Source organism: Somniosus microcephalus, chromosome 18 (genome assembly GCF_052327205.1).
Source record: "Somniosus microcephalus isolate GS21.2 chromosome 18, FLI_Smic_1.0, whole genome shotgun sequence".
NCBI classification, from domain to species: domain Eukaryota; kingdom Metazoa; phylum Chordata; class Chondrichthyes; order Squaliformes; family Somniosidae; genus Somniosus; species Somniosus microcephalus.
This window is the reverse complement of record NC_141004.1, coordinates 67,316,638-67,326,388: the sequence shown is the minus strand read 5'-3', so window position 1 is coordinate 67,326,388 and position 9,751 is coordinate 67,316,638. Positions and strand designations below refer to the sequence as shown.

The following is a 9,751-nucleotide window of genomic DNA, read 5'->3' as shown; positions in this document are numbered from 1 at the left end:
GTGTAGGTGCCCCTGGGCTGATTGGTGTAGGTGTCCCTGGGCTGGTTGGTGTAGGTGCCCCTGGGCTGGTTGGTGTAGATGCCCCTGGGCTGGTTGGTGTAGGTGCCCCTGGGCTGGTTGGTGTAGCTGTCCCTGGGCTGGTTGGTGTAGGTGCCCCTGGGCTGGTTGGTGTAGATGTCCCTGGGCTGGTTGGTGTAGGTGCCCCTGGGTTGGTTGGTGTAGGTGCCCCTGGGCTGGTTGGTGTAGGTGTCCCTGGGCTGGTTGGTGTAGGTGCCCCTGGGCTGGTTGGTGTAGGTGCCCCTGGGCTGGTTGGTGTAGGTGCCCCTGGGCTGGTTGGTGTAGGTGCCCCTGGGCTGGTTGGTGTAGGTGTCCCTGGGCTGGTTGGTGTAGGTGCCCCTGGGCTGGTTGGTGTAGGTGCCCCTGGTTGGTGTAGGTGCCCCTGGGCTGGTTGGTGTAGATGCCCCTGGGCAGGTTGGTGTAGGTGCCCCTGGGCTGGTTGGTGTAGGTGCCCCTGGGCTGGTTGGTGTAGGTGCCCCTGGGCTGGTTGGTGTAGGTGCCCCTGGGCTGGTTGGTGTAGGTGCCCCTGGGCTGGTTGGTGTAGGTGTCCCTGGGCTGGTTGGTGTAGGTGTCCCTGGGCTGGTTGGTGTAGATGTCCCTGGGCTGGTTGGTGTAGGTGCCCCTGGGCTGGTTGGTGTAGGTGCCCCTGGTTGGTGTAGGTGCCCCTGGGCTGGTTGGTGTAGGTGCCCCTGGGCAGGTTGGTGTAGGTGTCCCTGGGCTGGTTGGTGTAGATGTCCCTGGGCTGGTTGGTGTAGGTGTCCCTGGGCTGGTTGGTGTAGATGTCCCTGGGCTGGTTGGTGTAGGTGCCCCTGGTTGGTGTAGGTGCCCCTGGGCTGGTTGGTGTAGGTGCCCCTGGGCAGGTTGGTGTAGGTGCCCCTGGGCTGGTTGGTGTAGGTGCCCCTGGGCTGGTTGGTGTAGGTGTCCCTGGGCTGGTTGGTGTAGATGTCCCTGGGCTGGTTGGTGTAGATGTCCCTGGGCTGGTTGGTGTAGGTGCCCCTGGGCTGGTTGGTGTAGGTGCCCCTGGGCTGGTTGGTGTAGGTGCCCCTGGGCTGGTGCCGGCTGTGCCCTCCGCTCTGCTCCTGCAGATGTCGCTCCAGTGAGTGTAATGCTGCCGTTCCCCAGCATTGACCCAGCCTGGAACCTCACTACGTGCTCTCACTCACACAGGCAATGGCTCCGTGCACAGCACACCGCGAGAGAGCAGCAGCGAAACTTCGCTAATGCACCCTGACCGAGCGATTCCACCGGTAAACCCGGCTCCCGAGAGGGCAGAAATCCACACAATTTGGAGCAAAGGCGGTCTGCTTGTGGCCAAATGACGAGATGGACGGGGACTCTGCTTATGGTAAAGGGCTGTAACCTTCTGCATTTTGTGTTTCCTTAGAACATCCCCAGTCTGTGCAGAGCCTCAGGGAGGACTCCAGGTAAGTGAGAGACTAGTTTAGATTTCTTAGGGAAGTATTTGAGGGTCTTGGCTTTCCTCCGTCCAGAGTCTCATTGGGTTTCGTCCTGTGGTGCCTTTTATAAATTGTTTTATTAAGTAACGTGAGGGAGCTGTACCTTATTGGAATTACTGCCTGGCAAGATAAATTCTCGGAAATGTAGCTGAGCAAGCTTTCAGCCTAGTCTTGGTAGTTTCACACTGTACCAGCTGACGATTTGGTTACTTTTGCAAACAAGCCTACTTCCTTCATAAAATGGTAGTGTTTCTTTCCTCTGTCTGCTCTGGCCCCCCCTCCTCTAACCTCTGTAGACCTCTTGCTGGGCTATAGTTCCCTGGGTTCCGCCCATCTTCAGCTACATTGAGTTGTGGCCATTCTGAATGCGTCAGCTTAAAGGGTGAGTCCTGGCTGGGGAGAGCCAAGACCACCCTGACCTCGCCCGACGACGTCTACACAGCTACTTTCAAGCAAGGGTCACTGGCTGGTGGTCACGAATGGGAGTTCTAGCTGGATTACCCCTCCCCTCACTTGGGAATTCGGAGGCCAGATCTAGTGTCTGTAGTGCCACCCTGGCTAAGATCAGTTAACTCGAGAAAGGGCCAGGATTGCACCCAAGACCTTTTAACTCAGCTACTCATGGACTGCACCAGCTGAGGTCATTGGGTGGCCCGTCTTTGCTTGTTCAAACGTCACCTTCATTCCCAGTTCTTCCCTGGCCCAAACTGGATGAAGTTTCTCTGCACAGGTGTTTCCTGCTGCCTCTGTAGCTGGAAGCTGGGAAGTACATGAATGTGGCCTGGTATGGAGATGAGAAAAGGCGCACCTTGCCTCTGTGCCTTGATCCTTGTGCTCGCCGCAGTGTGGTACCATTGTGCCTTAACCTTGTGGCCTGACAAGGCTCTGAAACAGTTCTGTGAGGCATTGTGGGCACAAAGTTGACCTAGCACTTTGTGGACTGGGCAGTGGACTCTACAACTGGCACCTGTCAGTCAAAGGCAGTTAATGAGTTGCTACTCAAGCAAGTCAGGAAAATCGACACAACTGAGTTTTTAAAGAAGATTGCCGGTTTGACCATTTACTGTTTTCCTTTTGCCCTCTTGATATTGGTTATGTGTCTATGAGCAATGGCAGCTCTGGCCCCGCGCCAACTGGCTATTCTTCGTATTGGAGTCTAAATAGTGAGTGCGGACAGGCTGTTTAATTACGCTGCTTATCACAAGCCCTTCCTGTCCTCACTTAACGGTACACACACTACAGCTGAACAGTGACCAGGATCCCAGGCTGATTTGTTACTGGCAGCCTCAGCCAGAGCATACTCATGCCAATTGTGTGTGGCTCCTCCTCCAGCTCCATTACATTCCCAACTGCACAGGCTGAGCTCAACTAACCCAGACGGGACATGGTTCAAACATAGATCCTCGCTGTCTACATGGATCAAACATAGATCCTCGCTGTCTACATGGATCAAAAAGAGATCCTCGCTGTCTACATGGAACAATGCCACAGCACATAATCTATTTGTCCACAAGGCCATTGGGCGATCTCAATCACTCCCTCTCCCTCTTCTGTGTCTCCATCTCCCTCTCCCTCTCCTTCATCTCCCTCTCCTTCATCTCCTCTCCTTCCTCTCCCTCCTCCCTCCTCTCCCTCTCCCTCCTCCCTCCTCTCCTCCTCCCTCCTCTCCCTCTCCCTCTCCTCCTCTCTCCCTCTCCCTCCTCTCCCTCTCCCTCTCCCTCCTCTCCTCTCCCTCCTCTCCTCTCCTCCAATCCCTCTCCCTCCAATCCCTCTCCCTCCTCTCCTGCTCCCTCCTCTCCCTCTCCCTCCTCTCCCTCTCTCCCTCTCCCTCCTCTCCCTCTCCTCTCTCACCTCCTCTCCCTCTCCCTCTCTCCCTCCTCTCCTCTCCCTCTCTCCTCTCTCCCCATCTCCCTCTCTCCCTCCTCTCCCTCTCCTCTCTCCCTCCTCTCCTCTCCCTCCTCTCCCTCTCCTCCTCTCCCTCTCCCTCCTCTCCCCCTCCTCTCCCTCTCCCTCCTCTCCCTCTCCCTCCTCTCCCTCTCCCCCTCCTCTCCCTCTCCCTCCTCTCCCTCTCCCCCCCTCTCCCTCTCCCCCCTCTCCCCCCTCTCCCTCCTCTCCCTCTCCCTCTTCTCCCTCTCCCTCTTCTCCCTCTCCCTCCTCTCCCTCTCCCTCTCCCTCCTCTCCCTCTCCCTCTCCCTCCTCTCCCTCTCCCTCCTCTCCCCCCTCTCCCTCCTCTCCCCCCCTCTCCCTCCTCTCCCTCTCCCTCCTCTCCCTCTCCCTCTCCCTCCTCTCCCTCTCCCTCTCCCCCTCTCCCTCCTCTCCCTCTCACCTCTCCCTCCTCCCCCTCCTCTCCCCTCTCCCTCCACTCCCTCTCCTCCTCCTCTCCCTCCTCTCCCTCTCCCTCCTCTCCCTCTCCCTCTCCCTCTCCCTCCTCTCCCTCTCCCCCCTCTCCTTCATCTCCCTCTCCTCCTCCCCCTCTCCCTCTCCCTCCTCCCTCCTCTCCTCCCTCATCCCTCCTCCCTCCTCCTCCTCTCCCTCTCCCTCCTCTCCCTCTCCCTCCTCTCCCTCTCCCTCTCCTCTCCCTCCTCTCTTCTCCCTCCTCTCCCTCTCCCTCCAATCCCTCTCCCTCCAATCCCTCTCCCTCCTCTCCCGCTCCCTCCTCTCCCTCTCCCTCCTCTCCCTTCTCTCCCTCTCCCTCCTCTCCCTCTCCCTCTCTCCCTCCTCTCCCTCTCCTCTCTCCCTCCTCTCCCTCTCCCTCTCTCCCTCCTCTCCCTCTCCCTCCTCTCCCTCTCTCCCTCTCTCCCTCTCCTCTCTCCCTCCTCTCCTCTCCCTCCTCTCCCTCTCCCTCCTCTCCCTCTCCCTCCTCTCCCCCTCCTCTCCCTCTCCTCCTCTCCCTCTCCCTCCTCTCCCTCTCCCTCCTCTCCCGCTCCCCCCTCTCCCTCTCCCCCCTCTCCCTCCTCTCCCTCTCCCTCTTCTCCCTCTCCCTCTTCTCCCTCTCCCTCCTCTCCCTCTCCTCTCCCTCCTCTCCCTCTCCCTCCTCTCCCCCCTCTCCCACTCCCTCCTCTCCCCTCCCCTCCTCTCCCTCTCCCGCTCCCTCCTCTCCCTCTCCCTCCCTCCTCCTTTCGCTCCTCTCCCTCCTCTCCCTCTCCCTCCTCTCCCTCTCCCTCCTCTCCCTCTCCCTCCTCTCCCTCTCCCTCCTCTCCCTCTCCCTCCTCCCCCTCCTCTCCCTCTCCCTCCACTCCCTCTCCCTCCTCTCTCCCTCCTCTCCCTCCTCTCCCTCTCCCTCCTCTCCCTCCTCTCCCTCTCCCTCCTCTCCCTCTCCCTCCTCTCCCTCTCCCTCCTCTCCCTCTCCCTCCTCTCCCTCTCCTCTCCTCCTCTCCCTCTCCCTCCTCTCCCTCTCCCTCCTCTCCCTCCTTTCCCTCTCCTCTCCCCCTCCTCCTCTCTCTCCCTCCTCTCCCTCTCCCTCCTCTCCCTCTCCCTCCTCTCCTCTCCCTCCCTCCCTCCTCTCCTCTCCCTCCTCTCCTCTCCTCCTCTCCCTCTCCTTCTCTCCTCTCCCTCCTCTCCCTCTCCCTCTCCCTCCCTCTCCCTCTCCCTCCTCTCCCTCTCCCTCCCTCCTCTCCCTCCCTCCCTCTCCTCCTCTCCCTCTCCTCCTCTCCCTCTCCCTCCTCTCCCTCTCCCCTCCTCTCCCTCTCCTCCCCCTCTCCCTCTCCTCCCTCTCCCTCCTCTCCCTCTCCCTCCTCTCCCTCTCCCTCCTCTCCCTCCGCTCCCTCTCCCTCCTCTCCCTCTCCCTCTCCCTCCTCTCCCTCTCCCTCCTCTCCCTCTCCTCCTCTCCCTCTCCCTCCTCTTCCTCCCTCTCCCTCCTCTCCTCTCCCTCCTCTCCCTCTCCCTCCTCTCCCTCTCCCTCGCCCTCCTCTCCCTCTCCCTCCTCTCCCTCCCTCCTCTCCCTCTCCCTCCTCTCCCTCTCCCTCTCCTTCCTCTCCGTCTCCCTCCTCTCCCTCCTCTCCCCCTCCCTCCTCTCCCTCTCCCTCCTCTCCCCCTCCCTCCTCTCCCTCTCCCTCCTCCCTCTCCTCCTCCCTCTCCCTCCTCTCCCTCTCCCTCCTCTCCCTCTCCCTCTCCTCCTCTCCTCTCCCTCCTCTCCTCTCCCTCCTCTCTCTCTCCCTCTCCCTCCTCTCCCTCTCCCTCCTCTCCCTCTCCCTCCTCTCCCTCTCCCTCCTCTCCCTCTCCCTCCTCTCCCTCTCCCTCCTCTCCCCCTCCCTCCTCTCCCCCACCCTCCTCTCCCTCCTCTCCCTCTCCCTCCTCTCCCTCTCCCTCCTCTCCTCTCCCTCCGCTCCTCCTCTCCCTCCTCTCCCTCTGCCTCCTCTCCTCTCCATCCTCTCCCTCTCCCTCTCCCTCCTCTCCCTCTCCCTCTCCCTCTCCCTCCTCTCCCTCTCCCTCCTCTCCCTCTCCCTCCTCTCCCTCTCCCTCCTCTCCATCTCCCTCCTCTCCCTCTCCCTCCTCTCCCTCTCCCTCTCCCTCCTCTCCCTCCTCCCCTCCATCCCTCCCTCACCCTCCCTCCCTCCCTCCCTCTCTCCCTCTCCCTCCTCTCCCTCTCCCTCCTCGTCCTCTCCTCCTCTCCCTCTCCCTCCTCTCCCTCTCCCTCCTCTCCCTCTCCCCCCTCTTCTCCTCTCCATCCCTCCTCTCCCTCACTCCCTCTCCCTCCTCTCCCTATCCCTCCTCTCCCTCTCCTCTCCCTCTCCCTCCTCTCCCCTCTCCTCATCTCCCTCTCCCTCCTCTCCCTCTCCCTCCTCTCCCTCTCCCTCCTCTCCCTCTCCTCTCTCCCTCTCCCTCACTCCCTCCTCTCCCCTCCCTCCTCCCTCCCCTCCCTCACCCTCCCCCCTCTCCCCACCCTCCTCTCCACCACCCACCTCTCCCCCACCCTCCTCTCCCCCTCCTCCTCTCCCCCTCCCCCTCTCCCTCCTCTCCCTCTCCCTCCTCTCCCTCTCCCTCCTCCTCCCTCTCCTCCTCTCCCTCTCCCTCTCCCTCCTCTCCCTCTCCTCCTCTCCCTCTCACTCCTCCCCTCTCCTCCTCTCCCTATCCCTCCCTCCCTCCCCTCCTCTCCCTCTCCACCTCTCCCTCCCCTCTCCCTCCTCTCCCTCTCCCTCCCTCTCCCTCCCTCCCTCCTCTCCCTCCCTCCTCTCCCTTTCGCTCTCTCCCTCCTCTCCACTTCCCTCCTCTCCCACACCCTCTCCCTCCTCTCCTCTCCTCCTCTCCTCTCCCCCTCTCCCTCCTCTCCCTCCTCTCCCTCTCCCTCCATCCTCCCCCTCTCCCTCCTCTCCCTCCCTCCTCTCCCTCTCCTCCTCTCCCTCTCCCTCCTCTCCCTCTCCCTCCTCTCCCTCTCCCTCTCCCTCTCCCTCCTCTCCCTCTCCCAACCCTCTCCTCTCTCCTCTCCTTCCTCTCCTCCTCCTCTCCCTCTCCCTCTCCTCCTCCCTCTCTCCTCTCCCTCTCCCTCCACTCCTCTCCCCTCTCCCCCACCACTCACCCTCCACTCCTCTCCTCTCCCTCCTCTCCTCCCCCAACCCTCCCTCCAATCCCTCTCACCTCCTCTCCGCTCCTCCTCTCCTCTCCCTCCTCTCCTCCTCTCCTCTCTCCTCTCCCTCCTCTCCCTCTCCCTCTCTCCCTCCTCTCCCTCTCCCTCTCTCCCTCTCTCCCTCTCCCTCTCTCCCCCTCTCCCTCCCCCCTCACCCCTCACCCTCCTCTCCTCTCACCCTCCTCTCCCTCTACCTCCTCTCCCTCTCCCTCCCCTCCCTCTCCCTCCTCTCCCTCTCCCTCCTCTCCCTTCTCTCCCTCTCCCTCCTCTCCCTCTCCTCCTCTCCCTCTCCTCCTCTCCTCTCCCCCTCTCCCTCTCCCCCCTCTCCCTCCTCTCCCTCTCCTCTTCTCCCTCTCCCTTCTCCTCTCCCTCCTCTCGCTCTCCCTCTCCCTCCTCTCCCTCTCCTCTCCCCCCTCTCCCTCTCCCTCCTCTCCCTCCCTCCTCTCCTCTCCCTCTCCCTCCTCTCCCTCTCCTCCTCCCCTTTCGCTCCTCTCCCTCCTCTCCCTCTCCCTCCTCTCTCCTCTCCCTCCTCTCCCTCTCCCTCCTCTCCCTCTCCCTCCTCCCCCTCCTCTCCTCTCCCTCCACTCCTCTCCCTCCTCTCTCCCTCCTCTCCTCTCCCTCCTCTTCCCTCTCCCTCCTCTCCTCTCCCTCCTCTCCCTCTCCCTCCTCTCCTCTCCTCCTCTCCTCCTCTCCCTCTCCCTCCTCTCCCTCTCCTCCTCTCCTCTCCCTCCTCTCCCTCCTTCCTCTCCCTCCCTCATCTCACTCTCCCTCCTCTCCCTCCCTCCTCTCCTCTCCCTCTCCTCTCCCTCTCCCTCTCCCTCCTCTCCCTCTCCCTCCTCTCCTCTCCCTCCTCTCCCTCTCCCTCCTCTCCCTCTCCCTCCTCTCCCTCGCTCCTCTCCTCCTCTCCCTCTCCTCTCGTCCTCTCCTCTCCCTCCTCTCCTCTCCCTCTCTCCTCTCCTCTCCCTCTCCTCTTCTCTCCCTCCTCTCCTCCTCTCCCTCTCCCTCCTCTCCCTCTCCCTCTCCCTCTCCCTCCTCTCCCTCTCCTCTCCTCCTCTCCCTCTCTCCCTCCCTCCTCTCCTCTCCCTCTCTCCCTCTCCCTCTCCTTCCTCTCCTCTCCCTCCTCTCCTCCTCTCCCCTCCCTCCTCTCCTCTCCCTCCTCTCCCCCTCCCTCCTCTCCTCTCCTCCTCCCTCTCCCTCCTCCCTCTCCCTCCTCTCCTCTCCCTCCTCTCCCTCTCCCTCTCCCTCCTCTCCCTCTCCCTCCTCTCCTCTCCTCTCCCTCCTCTCTCCTCCTCTCCCTCTCCCTCCTCTCCTCTCCTCTCTCCCTCCCTCCTCTCCCTCTCCTCCTCTGCCCTCTCCCCTCTCCCCTCCCTCCTCTCCCCCACCCTCCTCTCCCCCACCCTCCTCTCCCCTCCCTCCTCTCCCCTCCCTCCTCCCTCTCCTCTCCCTCTCCCTCCTCTCCCTCCCCTCCTCTCCCTTCCTCTCCCTCCTCTCCCTCTCCCTCCTCTCCCTCTCACTCCTCTCCCTCTCCCTCCTCTCCTCTCCCTCCTCTCCCTATCCTCCTCTCCTCTCTCCCTCTCCCTCCTCTCCCTATCCCCCTCTCCCTCCTCTCCCTCTCTCCCTCTCCCTCCTCTCCCTCTCCCCCCTCTCCCTCCTCTCCCTCTCCCTCCTCTCCCTCTCCTCTCTCCCTCTCCCTCCTCTCCTCTCCCTCCCCTCCCCCTCTCCTCTCCTCCTCTCCCTCTACCCCTCCCTCCCCTCCCTCCTCTCCCGCTCCCTCTCCCTCCGCTCCTCTCCCTCCGCTCCCTCTCCCTCCTCTCCTCTCCCTCCTCTCCCTCTCCCTCCTCTCCCGCTCCCTCCTCTCCCGCTCCCTCCTCTCCCGCTCCCTCCTCTCCCTCTCCCTCTCCTCCTCTCCTTCTCCCTCCTCTCCCTCTCCCTCCTCTCCCTCCTCTCCCTCCCTACCTCTCCCTCCTCTCCATCTCCCTCCTCTCCCTCTCCCTCTCCCTCCTCTCCCTCTCCTCCCTCCCCTCCCTCTCCTTCCCTCTCCTTCCCCCTCTCCTTGCCCCTCTCCTTCCGCCTCTCCTTCCCCTCCCCTCTCCTCTCCCTCCCCTCCCTTCCCACTCCCCTCTCCCTCTCCCTCTCCTCCCCCTCTCTGCCTCTCCCTCCTCTGCCTCTCCTCCTCTCCCTCTCCCTCTCCTCTCCCCTCCTCCTCCCCCTCCTCTCCTCTCTCCCTCTCCTCGCTCCTCTCCCTCCGCTCCCTCTCCCTCCGCTCCTCTCCCTCCGCTCCCTCTCCTCCTCTCGCGCTCCCTCCTCTCGCTCCCTCTCTCCCTCCTCCTCTCCGCTCCCTCCTCTCCCTCTCTCTCTCCCTCTCTCTCCCTCTCCCTCTCTTCCCTCCTCTCCCTCTCCCTCCTCTCCTCTCCTGCTCTCCCTCTCCCTGCTCTCCCTCTCCCTGCTCTCCCTCTCCCTCCTCTCCCTCTCCTCTCCTCTCCCTCCTCTCCCTCTCCCTCCTCTCCCTCTCCCTCCTCTCCCTCTCCCTCCTCTCCCTCTCCCTCCCCTCCTCTCCCCTCCTCTCCCTGTCCCTCCTCTCCCTCTCCTCCTCTCCCTCTCCCTCCTCTCCCTCTCCCTCCTCTCCCTCTCCCTCCTCTCCCTGTCCCTCCTCTCCTCTCCCTCTCCTCCTCTC

At 62.9% G+C, this 9,751-nt stretch overlaps 1 long non-coding RNA gene across 1 annotated transcript in view; it reads left to right on the top strand.

Annotated features, from left to right (window-relative positions):
• The first annotated feature begins 1,181 nt into the window (after nucleotides 1–1,181).
• The window catches only part of LOC147105341 (uncharacterized), a 16,880-nt gene continuing 8,310 nt past the window's right edge, over nucleotides 1,182–9,751 (top strand). Inside the window, exon 1 of the long non-coding RNA XR_015081738.1 lies at nucleotides 1,182–1,402. This is a non-coding gene — a long non-coding RNA (uncharacterized LOC147105341). The remainder of the gene's footprint in view (nucleotides 1,403–9,751) is intronic.